The sequence below is a fragment of the Hyperoodon ampullatus genome (assembly GCF_949752795.1).
Source record: "Hyperoodon ampullatus genome assembly, chromosome: 8".
NCBI classification, from domain to species: Eukaryota; Metazoa; Chordata; class Mammalia; order Artiodactyla; family Ziphiidae; genus Hyperoodon; species Hyperoodon ampullatus.
This window is the reverse complement of record NC_136921.1, coordinates 110,330,098-110,343,147: the sequence shown is the minus strand read 5'-3', so window position 1 is coordinate 110,343,147 and position 13,050 is coordinate 110,330,098. Positions and strand designations below refer to the sequence as shown.

The following is a 13,050-nucleotide window of genomic DNA, read 5'->3' as shown; positions in this document are numbered from 1 at the left end:
CACTTCCTTTTCTGTAATGTATTGCTATATCCTCTCTCTTTCAGTTTCTTTTCCACTCTGCTGCTAGAGTGAACTTTGTGAGATCCATATCTGAAAATGTGGCTCTCCTGGGAAAAATCCTCTCATTATTATTCTCCAATTGATTAAAAGTTCACATTTCCTAACCCAGCATACAAAAGTTTTCATCTGTTTCCCACATATCTCTCCATCTTCATCTGGCTCCACCCACCCTCTAAAGAGACATTTAGTGCTCTAGATATTTTTAAAAACTGTTTTAAAAATGAAATACCAGCTTCTCAATCGTTTCTCTGTGTCTTTTTCCACAGTCTCCCAGTACCTTTAGTTTCTATTAAGACTTTGAGATTTATTTTTACATAATTCTATACACACCTCTGTTACAACATGAAACCACACCAGATTACATACAATATTTGCTTTGCTGTCTCTTCTTTTAAACTATAAACTCATTGCTGATAACAACCCTTTTTGTATTGTTTTACCTTAACACAGTGCTTAAAGCATTATTTATGTTCCTAAAACATTCATAGAATGAATGAATAAATGAATGTATGAAGGAGTGAATATATGAATGAAGGAATACATGAATGAATAGACAAAGAAATCAATCAACCCTGAGTTAGTCATCAGAAATGAGTTAAATCGAAGTAGAGAAAAAGAGAGGTAAATTATTTGAGAGTTTATAATGTGTTAAATCAGCCTTTAGGATGAATCAATTTTTCTGCAGTTTAGTCAATTTTTCTGCAGTTTAGTTTAGTTTCATGTTATCTTTTTACTGTTTCTCTTTTACATTTGATTATTGAGATTATCTTCTTAAAATAATATGATTTAATAATAGCTACCGTTTACTGAGTGTTTATTGTACAAGGGGCATCATGCGAAGGATGTATAAATGCCATCTTTAATTCTTACAGAGACCAAGTGAGGTAAATATCACTTTCCTCAGTTTAACACAAGGAAACTATGACTAAAATATGGCATGGGTATTAACTCCAAGATCATGGGCAGGACAAAATTAGTGTTTGAACTCAAAGGTTTTTTCAATTTATTTTTCAGATCAAAAAGCTCTGCTCTTTCTATTACACAATACTCTACTTACATGTCACATTGCATGATAATTATTATTGGAAGATTATCAAAAATGCCATCCAGAATCAATAGGGACTTCTCTAAAACCAAATTCATATAATCTTTCATTCTTCCCACTTAACAGTTTTTGATAATCTCTAGAATGTAACATTTTCCACCTGTACCGTGTTAATGCTTTGGTGTAAAATAAAGATTATAAAGGATGAATTGTGGGATTGGGATTGACATATATACACTACTATGTATAAAACAGGTAACTAATGAGAACCTACTGTATAGCACAGGGAATTCTACTTAGTGCTCTGTGGTGACTTAAATGAGAAGGAAATCCAAAAAAGAGGGGTTATATGCATATGTATAGCTGATTCACTTTGCTGTACAGCAGAAACTAACACAACATTGGAAAGCAACTATACTCCAATAAAAAATTAATTTAAAAACATCATGAGTAAGTTCCTAGATAGTCCACATGAAAGATCAAATTCTCAATCCACACTATTTCATAAAATTCCAAATTCTAATCAGAGAGTTCACTTTATGGGAAGTCTTTACTCTCTTCACTTACTATGTGGATTCATAGACTTTTGAGAAGATCAGATTGTTAGAAGTAAGTTGGTGGGGCTTCCCTGGTGGTGCAGTGGTTGAGAGTCCGCCTGCCGATGCAGGGGACACGGGTTCATGCCCCGGTCCGGGAAGATCTTACATGCCGTGGAGCGGCTGGACTCGTGAGCCATGGCCGCTGAGCCTGCGCGTCCAGAGCCTGTGCTCCACAACGGGAGAAACCACAGCAGTGAGAGGCCCGCGTACCGCAAGAAAAAAAAAAAAAGTTTGTTTTGTTTCCCAAGAGTAAAGACACATATTCCAAAATTTCTATAATATTATTTGCTTATCCACTTGTTCATACCAAATACATACCCATTTCACTCTCAGTTTTTTACAAAGATAACACATTTGCTAGATGTAAATGGACAAGAGAGATAGCTAGTACTTGTCTCAATGAGTCATTACTGCTTTGCCATGTAAGGAGGGTCAAACTTTAAATTTTAAGTTTCTGACTTTCCTCATTCTTGTTCATGTTGCTCATTTAAGTGAATGTAAAATGTATTCACACTATAATACCCAGGAAATGATTAAGAAGAGAAAAGACAGTGGCATTTAATCTTGGTAATGGAAGGGGAGAAGGTGATCATTGCTTTTTATATTATTCTTGAACAGATTAGAGCTCGTTCTTTCACAGTCTATAGATAATGCCTCTTAATGTCAGTATTAATTTCTTAGTACTGTTTAAAACTGTACACACTCAAAGTTGATGTATTAAGAAAATGTCACAGGGAAAAAAATTCTAAATTTACAAAAATGTGTATATAATATGTAAGACATAATATTCTCTTGACTATTTTAAATTGATAGATTTATGTACATATACTAGTATAAGAATATATAAAGTCACTTCTATGACTTACATACTTATACCATTTTAGCTCTTTTCCTCTCTTAATACAGGTCTCAGATATTAATGGTTTCATATGAATGACATGAATGATGTGATATGGTTTCATATGAATAATGTAAATTGATTACCTATTTGAAACATACAAATATATTCTATAATTAAAGATAGGCTTCTGAGTGCTTTTCATAAGAAATGCTTCCTAATTCTGGTTTTGTTTTGTTTTGTTTTGTTTTGGATGGTCACATATTAAGTCATAAATGTAAGGGTATAACTATATTAGATCATTCTTTTCTTCTGTTTTAATTATTTATTTTTTTCTGAAATCTTTGATAGAAGAAAACATTAACTATATTACTAATTTGACATGTCTTTGAAAGGTTAAATGAAGGATACTAAACATGGTGTTTTCTCCTTTGGTAATCCCACAAAGCCCCAAGCTGAAGGAGTGCATCAGTGACATTATATTACTTATTCATAGTTAGCACTATAGTTATTATTATTTCTGTTGAACTGACACAATAATGTAAGCTAAGTTTAAAATTACCTGTGTTTATGTAGCCACATTTTTCAGTTGATAAATTGACATTTAGAATCTATCTAAAGGATTCTAGTTAGGAAAAATGTATTGTATAACCACCATGTATTATTGAAGGTGAATGATGCCCTGTCTACGATAAAATGAAGGTTCAAAGTTTGTATATAATTAGTATCCATCCCTATATTATAAATCCATTGCAATCTATGATATACATCCTATGTATTGTATGCCTCAATGTTACACTCACAACATTCTCATGCTGAATTGTATTCTACTTTAGAAAATGAAGGGAGTTCTCTGGGGGTCTAGTGGTTAGAACTCGGCACTTTCACTGCCTTGGCCCCGGGGTTCAACCCATGGTTGGGGCACTAAGATCCCACAAGCCATACAGCCCACACACACACACACACACACACAAAATGGAAAATGAAGAAATATGAGATTGTTGTAAAGATTGCCATCAGTTTCTTATTTTAATATACACATACTTAGTTCTATTTCTTTTGGAATATACCCATAGTCCTTAAGCCAGCATGTAGAATATTTTCCATTATAATATCTAAAGCAGACCTTTTGCATAAAAGATTTACATAACAATTATATTCACATAAAGAATGAGGTAGAGTCTCCTGTTCTCGATCTGTTTATACAACGTTCTAAACTGTGTTTTTTTTTTTTTATCTTTATTGGAGTATAATTGCTTTACAATGGTGTGTTAGTTTCTGCTTTATAACAAAGTGAATCAGTTTTACATATACATATGTTCCCATATCTCTTCCCTCTTGCGTCTCCCTCCCTCCCACCCTCCCTATCCCACCCATCCAGGTGATCACAAAGCACCGAGCTGATCTCCCTGTGCTATGTGGCTGCTTCCCACTAGCTATCTATTTTATGTTTGGTAGTGTATATATGTCCATGCCACTCTCTCACTTTGTCGCAGCTTACCCTTCCCCCTCCCCATATCCTCAAGTCCATTCTCTAGTAGGTCTGTGTCTTTATTCCCATCTTACCCCTAGGTTCTTCATGACATTTTTTTCCTCCTTAGATTCCATATATATGTGTTAGCATACGGTATTTGTCTTTCTCTTTCTGACTTACTTCACTCTGTATGACAGACTCTAGGTCCATCCACCTCACTACAAATAACGCAATTTCGTTTCTTTTTATGGCTGAGTAATATTCCATTGTATATATGTGCCACATCTTCTTTATCCATTAATCCGATGATGGACACTTAGGTTGTTTCCATCTCCTGGCTATTGTAAATAGAGCTGCAATGAACATTTTGGTACATGACTCTTTTTGAATTATGGTTTTCTCAGGGTATATGCCCAGTAGTGGGATTGCTGGGTCATATGGTAGTTCTATTTGTAGTTTTTTAGGGAACCTCTATACTGTTCTCCATAGTGGCTGTACCAATTCACATTCCCACCAGCAGTGCAAGAGTGTTACCTTTTGACTGTGAGTGATTTAGTTGTCAGTGCCTCAAAGGCCAGGGGGTGGGTGAAGTGCTTTCTAGCTCAATGATTACACAGCCATCCCCAGCAACTGAAAATAAAGATCAACAAACCCCTTTCTCTTTCGACCTCCTCAACCACTCTGTTAGAAATTATCCCAAATGGAAATTGGCCAACAAATAAGAATTCATGTAGTAAGACTTCAACGGTAGGGATGATTAGGAGATTGGAACTTCCTTTTTTTTTTTTTTTTTTTTTTTCAGTACGCAGGCCTCTCACTGTTGTGGCCTCTCCCGTTGTGGAGCACAGGCTCCGGATGCGCAGGCTCAGTGGCCATGGCTCACGGGCCCAGCTGCTCCGCAGCATGTGGGATCTTCCCGGACCGGGGCACGAGCCCACGTCCCCTGCATCGGCAGGTGGACTCTCAACCACTGCGCCACCAGGGAAGCCCAGAACTTCCATTTTATTGCACAATTTCTGTCTACAAGACATCCCTGAGGCCCTTTTCTGTTGGTTCTCTTCTGATCACTTTATGTTTTGTCTAAGATGTTTATCCCAAGGTTAATTTTGTGTGGATAATACTAACAGTCCATTTTGGGGTTTTGTAGTTGGCTCATTAATATCCATGCTGTTTAACATTTCAACCTGTGTTCCAATAAGCTCTTCATTCTTTGGCTTCCTATATCAATATAAATAACTTGATTTAAAGAACTGAATTCTGTTTTTTTTTCATTGCTCTAATGAGAGTTTTATGCAGTTTTTATATCATGCTAAGGAACAATCTCTAGCTTCTATTCAAGAGAAATCAAAGAGCAAAATAGAATAGAATTTCCTTCCAGACAAGGAAGAATGCCTTTAGCAGACAGAAATTGACCCTGATATGTGGAAGTCTATTCTACTAAAAATCGAAGGAGGAAAAGAAGAGAAGTGAGAAGAGCAGTAGGGTAAGGATGAAAAAAGATGCAGTTTTATTAACACAAAATACCCTCCCAAATTGGAGATCAAATTTCGATCAAGAAAAAACATTAAATTTATTGTCTGAGCAACTTCTTGAATATAAAGAAAACTTATTGAAAAAAAATAATGCCTCAAAAAAAAAGACCTAATACTTATATCATAAGTTCTATAAATCAGAAAGGTATACGAGGGTAACATTCTCTTGTTTTAGTGGTTCCAGAAGAAGTATATATCTGTGGAAGCAAAAGAAAGAATTTACACATACAGAGACACACAAATTACACTCAGATGCAAAATCACATGTGACTATGTGTAGAAAGAAATCAATTACACAGAAAAAAACAGAAATACATACATATTCATTCATTCTAAGTTAACTGAAAGACCCACCCACTGTGAAAAGTAGAACACTTTTACTGCAACTGAATTTTTCGTCCTTTGGACTGAGCCAAATAGGAAAAACTTGATTTTTATAATATAAAAGCTCAGGACTTATCACTTCAGAGTTGCCTAGGGATGGCCAGGTTTAGGAGCTCAGCTTCCTTGAGAGGAATGGAAGAAGAAATAGTCAAGTCCCATAGCATTGACCAGAACATTGGGTTAATAATATTTAACAAACTACAAACTGGACACTTTGCTAAGCAATTTATATATATATATATATATATATATATATATATATATATAATTTTATTTAATATTTACCATAACTCTACTAGGTAGACACTATTATTATCATCTTCCACACCAAAGCAAACTTAGGCACAGGGAAGGGAAGGCACTTGTCAAAGTCACTGGGCCTGGGCTCAACTCATTTTCGTTTTACCAACATATCATCTGTACTCTTTTCATGATAACACTCTCACATCACTATCAGGTTCAGGTCATTAATATAGGCAATATTTTCTAAAAAGTTTAACATGGGAAAGATCTATGAATGCAAGTATATGAACACAGGTGACGGAGGATAACACAACTTGAGAATTTGTTTGATAAGCCTAACTTTCTACGTATTATCAGGTAGACCACAGGGTCTGGTTAGAGGCATAAATAAACTTGTCCATATCAAATGCTTCCCTAGTTGTAACTCCGTGGAAATTAATTCAGCCAAAAATTATATGTAAACAAACCAGGGATCAGAAATTTACAGGTTATATTATAATATTCCTAATGGAAGAAATGGGGATGTGAACAAGAAACTCGTCTCTGACAGAAAAAAAAGAATGTTATTTCTTATATGATGTAATATATATATGAGAAAACTCATTTCACCAATCTGCATGTAGGACAATCCTTCCATGAGAGGGAAGTCTATGGATAATAAAATGAGAAATAAAAGGAGTTGGCCAAGAAGCCCTTGACCAATGTATGTATCTGCATGTATTGATATATACTGCTTGAAACAGGATAAATTTCATTAGCTTTTAGATGTACTTATGTTATAACTAAGTCATCGCTGACTATAAATTTTTATAAATTTCAGGTTAAGACAAGACAAATATTGTTTCACTCTCCTCATGTCAAACTCATGTTCTATTGTGAACTGAGTTCTCTCCTAAAGAACAAAATCAAAAGCGCCGACACTTTATTTTCCTTAAGAATATACTGTGATGCAGCTCTCTGCAGCATCAGTTTCTTTTCCCTTATCTGGCCTTTCATTCTGTTTGTCACCCTTCTTTTCACACTCTTTTTTAGTTTACTATATCTAAAATAAAATTGCAACACAGCTCTCCCTGAGTCTAGCTCTTATCTAGCACTTATGCAGCTGAAGTTGATCTAAGCCTAAAAAGAGCAAAGAACCAAGATGACAACAAGCAATTTTCTCTGTTCCCTCCTTCCACAACCCAGTAGACACAGATACCCAGCTGTAGTATAGCAGTGTTTAAATTCTGCCGTGTAGGAAAGAAAAAACATTCTGCCATTCAATAGATCACTCACGGAAAGTTCTCTCACTGGTAAATATCTTCCTTCTATTTATCTAGCCAAAGGTTTTGTGGTAAGGAAAAGGCTTTTAAAAATGTACTCTATGTGATCTTAACTATTTACAACACATTATTCTACAATAAAAACAATAAATGACAATAAAAAGAGCATATGATTGCCAGAGTAACTCAGCATATTGGTAACAAAGTCAAAACCTATCTCTTCTGAACGTAAATCCAGCTCTTTTCATGAATTTAAATAGCATTTTGTGAAACTGACCAAACGTACTCTGAACAAATCTCTTCACTTTAATTCAGTTTTTTTTTTTTTTTTTTTTTTTTTTGCGGTTCGCGGGCCTCTCACTATTGTGGCCTCTCCCGCTGCAGAGCACAGGCTCCGCACACGCAGGCTCAGCAGCCATGGCTCACGGGCCCAGCCGCTCCGCAGCATGTGGGATCTTCCCGGACCGGGGCACGAACCCGCGTCCCCTGCATCGGCAGGCGGACTCTCAACCACTGCACCACCAGGGAAGCCCTAATTCAGTTTTTGACATAGATGATGTTTTGTTATGTCATAAAGAAGTGGCTTGTTTTGTCATTTTAAAGGTCTATTGAATTTTGTGTGTTTTGCTCAGCCTTTTTTCTTTATTTCATTATTTGCTTATATCGTGTTCTCTTCATCCATGCAGAGACATTGAGTGTTCAAGGTATTAAAACAGATGTGAACTCTACCCTCAAAGACCTTAACTTCTAAGAAAAGTTTAGCCTTAATTTGATTTTGCTGCCTGTGTTAGGAAGTGGACACATTTCATATTGCTGTGACCTTTTCACTGCTTAAAACACATGGAATTGTTCTTTTCATACAACTTTCAACAAAATTGTGTGTCCCTATTCTCAACCTTGAAACACTGTTCTTTATATGTCCCCAGAGATTTCTGAGACAGAGAGAGTAAAGCAAAACCATATCAAAGAAAGGATGCTGCAGACACAGAGAAAAACAAAGAGGAGGCACATGAATGGGAGCTCACCAATTCTGCATGGCCAATACATACACGAGTTGTGATACCCATTTATTATATAATGGATGATTTGATTTACAGTACGTTCCTTGTGGTCATCCCTACAGCCATATATCTTTTCCTACTTCATCAAATAAGTAATACTTTCTTGCCTTTATTTGTTGACAAAAATTTCTGGTGAACACTTTGTGAAAAATCTCCCGCTTGCTTCTGCAAGTCTCTGGCTTGTTCTTTATACAGGCAGTGCTCACCATCATAATCCATGTTCTTTTATAATTGATATTGAAATAGATATGCCTGTATTCTGCACCAAAAAAGAAAGAACAACACACCCAACTAGACAGAGAAATGTGTTAAAATTATTGGCTGATAATAGATTATAACATTTTGTGTTCTAACATTGAAAGCAGGTGACGCAGAGCAAATGAATGAAATTGTATATTTTTTCTGGGTATTGCAAGCATGAGTAAGGAATTGAGTTTTTGCTTTGAAAAATCTACAATCACTTATTAATCCTAAGTTTGAAAAATGTGCCTTATTTTAAACTATATTTTTTCTTTTTTTCCTTTTTTTATTGAAATATAATTGATTTACAGTATTGTGTTACTTTCAGGTATACAGCATAGCAACTCAAGTTTTTTGCCGATTATGTATCATTTTAAGTTATTGTAAGATATTGGGTATAATTCCCTGTGCTATACAGTAATTCCAGGTTGCTCATCTATTTTATGTATGGTAGTTTCTATCTGTTAATCCCATACTTCTAATTTGTCCCTTCCTCTCTCTCCCCTTTAGTAATCATAAGTTTGTTTTCTATGTCTGTGAGTCTATTTCTGTTTCATATATAGATTTATTTGTATTTTTTTTAGATTCCAAATATAAGTGATATCACATAGGGTTTGTCTTTTTCTAACTTACTTCGCTAAGCATAATATTTTCTAGGTCCATCCACGTTGCTGCAAATGGCAATATTTCATTCTTTTTTATGGCTGAGTAATATTGCATCATATATACAAACCACACCTTCTTAAGCCAATCAACTGCTGATGGGCACTTGGGTGGCTTCCATGCCTTGGCTATTGTAAATAGTGCTGCTATGAAAATTGGGGTGCGTGTATCTTTTGGAATTATGGTTTTCTTTGGATATATGCCCAGGAGTGGGATTGCTGGATGATATGGTAGTTCTATTTTTAGTTTTTTAAGGAACCTGTATACTATTTTCCATAGTGGCTGTACCAATTTACATTCCCACCAACAGTGTACAAGGATTCTCTTTTCTTCACACCCTCTCCAGCATTTATTGTTTGTAGATGTTTTGATGATGGTCATTCTGATTGGTGTGTGGTGATACCTCATTGTGGTTTTGATTTGAATTTCTCTAATAATTAGTGATGTTGAGCATCTTTTCATGTGACCTGTTAGCCATCTGTATGTCTTCTTTGGAAAAATGTCTAGTTAGGTCTTTTGCCCATTTTTTGATTGGGTTGCTTTGGTTTGGTTTTTTGAGCTGTTTGTATATTTTGGATATTAACCCCTTGTCGGTCGCATTGTTTGCAAATATTTTCTCTCATTCAGTAGGTTGTCTTTTCATTTTGTTATAGGTTTCCTTTGCTGTGGAGAAGCTTTTAAGCTTGATTAAGTCCCATTTGTTTATTTTTTCTTTTATTTCTTTTGCCTTGAGAGACTGATCTAAGAAAATATTGGTATGATTTATGTCAAAGCGTGTTTCGCTTATGTTCTCTTCCAGGAGTTTTATGGCGTCATGTCTTACATTTAGATCTTTAAACAATTTCAGGTTTATTTTTGTATATGCTATGAGGGAATATTCTAAATTTCATTGTTTTACATGTAGCTGTCCAGCTTTCCCAACACCACATGTCGAAAAGACTGTCCTTTCTCAACTGTATATTCTTGCCTACTTTGTTGAAGATTAATTGTCTGTAGGCATGTGGGTTTATTTCTGGCTCTCTTGCCTTAGTAACTAACAACACTCTGATAATTGCTCCAAAGGATCTGTTGATTGCACTTTTTAATTTTCTTATGAACCTTTGGTATCTTTGACCATCTAGAAAATGGAAGTCCCCTTGGTATAACAGCTCCTACTGCATGGTATATCTTGATCCATAGATCTCAATGTAATTACTGGCCAAAATCTTTTATATAGTTTTCCATTTTGAACTATAAGGAAATATGCTCAGTATAAGTAAAAGTGACTTCAAACAAAAGAGTAATAATAACAGTTTCTATTGTTCAGTAAATCTAATAATAATCATATTGCTTACTATATTTCACAAAGTATTTTCAAATACATTATGCCATTTAATGCTTACAAAACACTTTGAGGAAAACAAGACAGTATTTTACCATTATTAAAGATAAGGAAACTGAGTCTTAGTGTTTTAGTATCTTCCCTATCTATGTTCAGAGTGAAATTGGGACTTAAACTGTCATATTTTTACTCAGCTTAATTGTTGAAGTTAATGTTTGTATCTTGTCCTCTGTGAATCATATTCTGTTTTCTAATATTTGCAATAAATCCCCAAGCTTCAAAAAACAGGATTTATTAAGCTTTTTAAGGTCCTTCCATTTTAAACTTCACCTGAGTCTACTTTCCCTGAAACTGTCTAGTTCAACAAGCATTCTCTATGTTCTCCATGCACCAGAAACACACGCATGGTGATTCATGCTATTTCTCAAATGGTACACAAGTTACATCAGTATTATCTGGGAATGTGGAAAAAATAGCAATTTCAGACTTCATTCTGAACTAGGCAATTGGAATTCTAGGCAAAAGCACATGGAAATGTGCAGTAACAAATCCTAATAATCTGATCAAGAGGTAAATGTGCAAAAACTAAAATAAATTAAAAATTAAATTTAAAAAAAGAGATAAAGATGGCAAACACTGTGGAAGGACAAAACAGTTCTATATTTGGAATCACAGGGTCACCATTAAATGTGTGATTTAGGAAGGAATGGAGTAGGTCATTATTAAAACCCTTCCATGGCACAATTTCTTTATTTACAATGTAGGAATAATAATACATTGGAACGCAATAAGCCATGCGACAGACAACTTCCTCCCCAGAAAGGTTAAATAACTTTTGGTGGTGTATAGTAAATAAGATAAAGGATCTTAAGTACTTAGATCATAGAAGACCTTTGTATCAGTTTATTAGGGCTCACATAGCAAAATAACACAGACTAGGTATTTTAAACAACAGAAATTTATTTTCTCACAGTTCTAGAGGCTCAGCATCCAAGAGCTAGATGTCAGCAGGCTTTATTTCTTCTGAGACCTCTCCTTGGCTTGCAGATCGTTGCCCTCTTGCTGCCTCTTCCCATGTTCTTTTCTCTGTACATGCACACCCCTAGGGTCTCTCTGTTGTCCTAATTTCCTCTTGCAAGGACACAGGTTGCATTGGATTAAGGTTCACTCTAATAGCCTCATTTCAACTTAATCACTACTGTAAAGGCACTATCTCCAAATACAGTCAGATTCTGAGATAGTGGACATTGGAGATTCAACATATGGATTTTGAGAGACACAATTCGCTCCATAACAGCACTCAGTAAATTTTAGTTGTCTGACATTTTGCCCTATTCCCTACCTCCTTCTTTACCCAACTCATTGGTCCCACACAACCTCTGTATCTGCTCAGTTCTATTTGCCTCCCAGAAGTTATTTCCTTTAGCAAATCTGATAACCTAAAAGCTTGTTAATGATGATTAGTTTGTGTATTGGTATATTTTAATGCTTCAAAGCAACACATTTGCATAAACTTGAAGGCAAGTTTGGTGTCTTCACAGGAGAGTGAGTAGGGTGAATATTTCTAGTATGCAGCCCAACTAAAGATGGAGATCTTTTCAGAGAGTTAGATGTTTTGTTACTCTTAAAATCTATCACATGGACCACTGTGTTTTTGAACTGTGCCTAGGTTTGGACCTATATAATCTGTGTGATTTTATGAGAATCTGCTTTTTTACCTATTCTATATTCTGGAAAATAAATTATAAATACCATTGTAGTGTGACATTTTAAAATTGTATCACCTTTTCCCTCTGGAGAGAATGTTCATGATTTATAATTTGTGTTTCCATCTTTACTTTTAGCTTTCAAAATTTTCAAACATATACGTGTCTGCTTCCTTTTCTTGCTGTCAAATTTAGTGATAAAAAAGAATTTTTCCTCACTGTTCGCTTAAATTCTTCTCAGTGAGAATTACTCCACAAAAAACAATTCAGGAAATATTAATGCAGTATTTCTTTTTGAATCTGACGTGCTTTAGGATCGTACATTTCTTGTTAAATTATTATTAAGCTTCCATGACTGATTCCTCTCTCTGTCAGACCCTTTGGCCCTTGTATACCATCTGCAAAACATTTCTAAAACACTGTCTGTAAGAAATCCAATAAAGTAGGGCTTGTATGTCAACTTGATGATCATTCTTTAGAAATGCCTATGGAAAGTGTGTGCTTTTTTCTTTATTTTTCTGTTTTTAAAATGGGTTAAATAATTTCTCATGAACAGTTTTAAATTCTGTTTCATATTTTCATTTCATTCAAAGAGCTTTTCATTTGAAAATTTACAAAGGAA

General features: G+C 35.1%; 1 protein-coding gene across 5 annotated transcripts in view; it reads left to right on the top strand.

Annotated features, from left to right (window-relative positions):
* Positions 1 to 13,050, top strand: part of DPP10 (dipeptidyl peptidase like 10) — a gene marked incomplete at both ends in the record, with an annotated part of 1,361,190 nt that overhangs the window by 1,321,560 nt on the left and 26,580 nt on the right. The window lies entirely within an intron of this gene.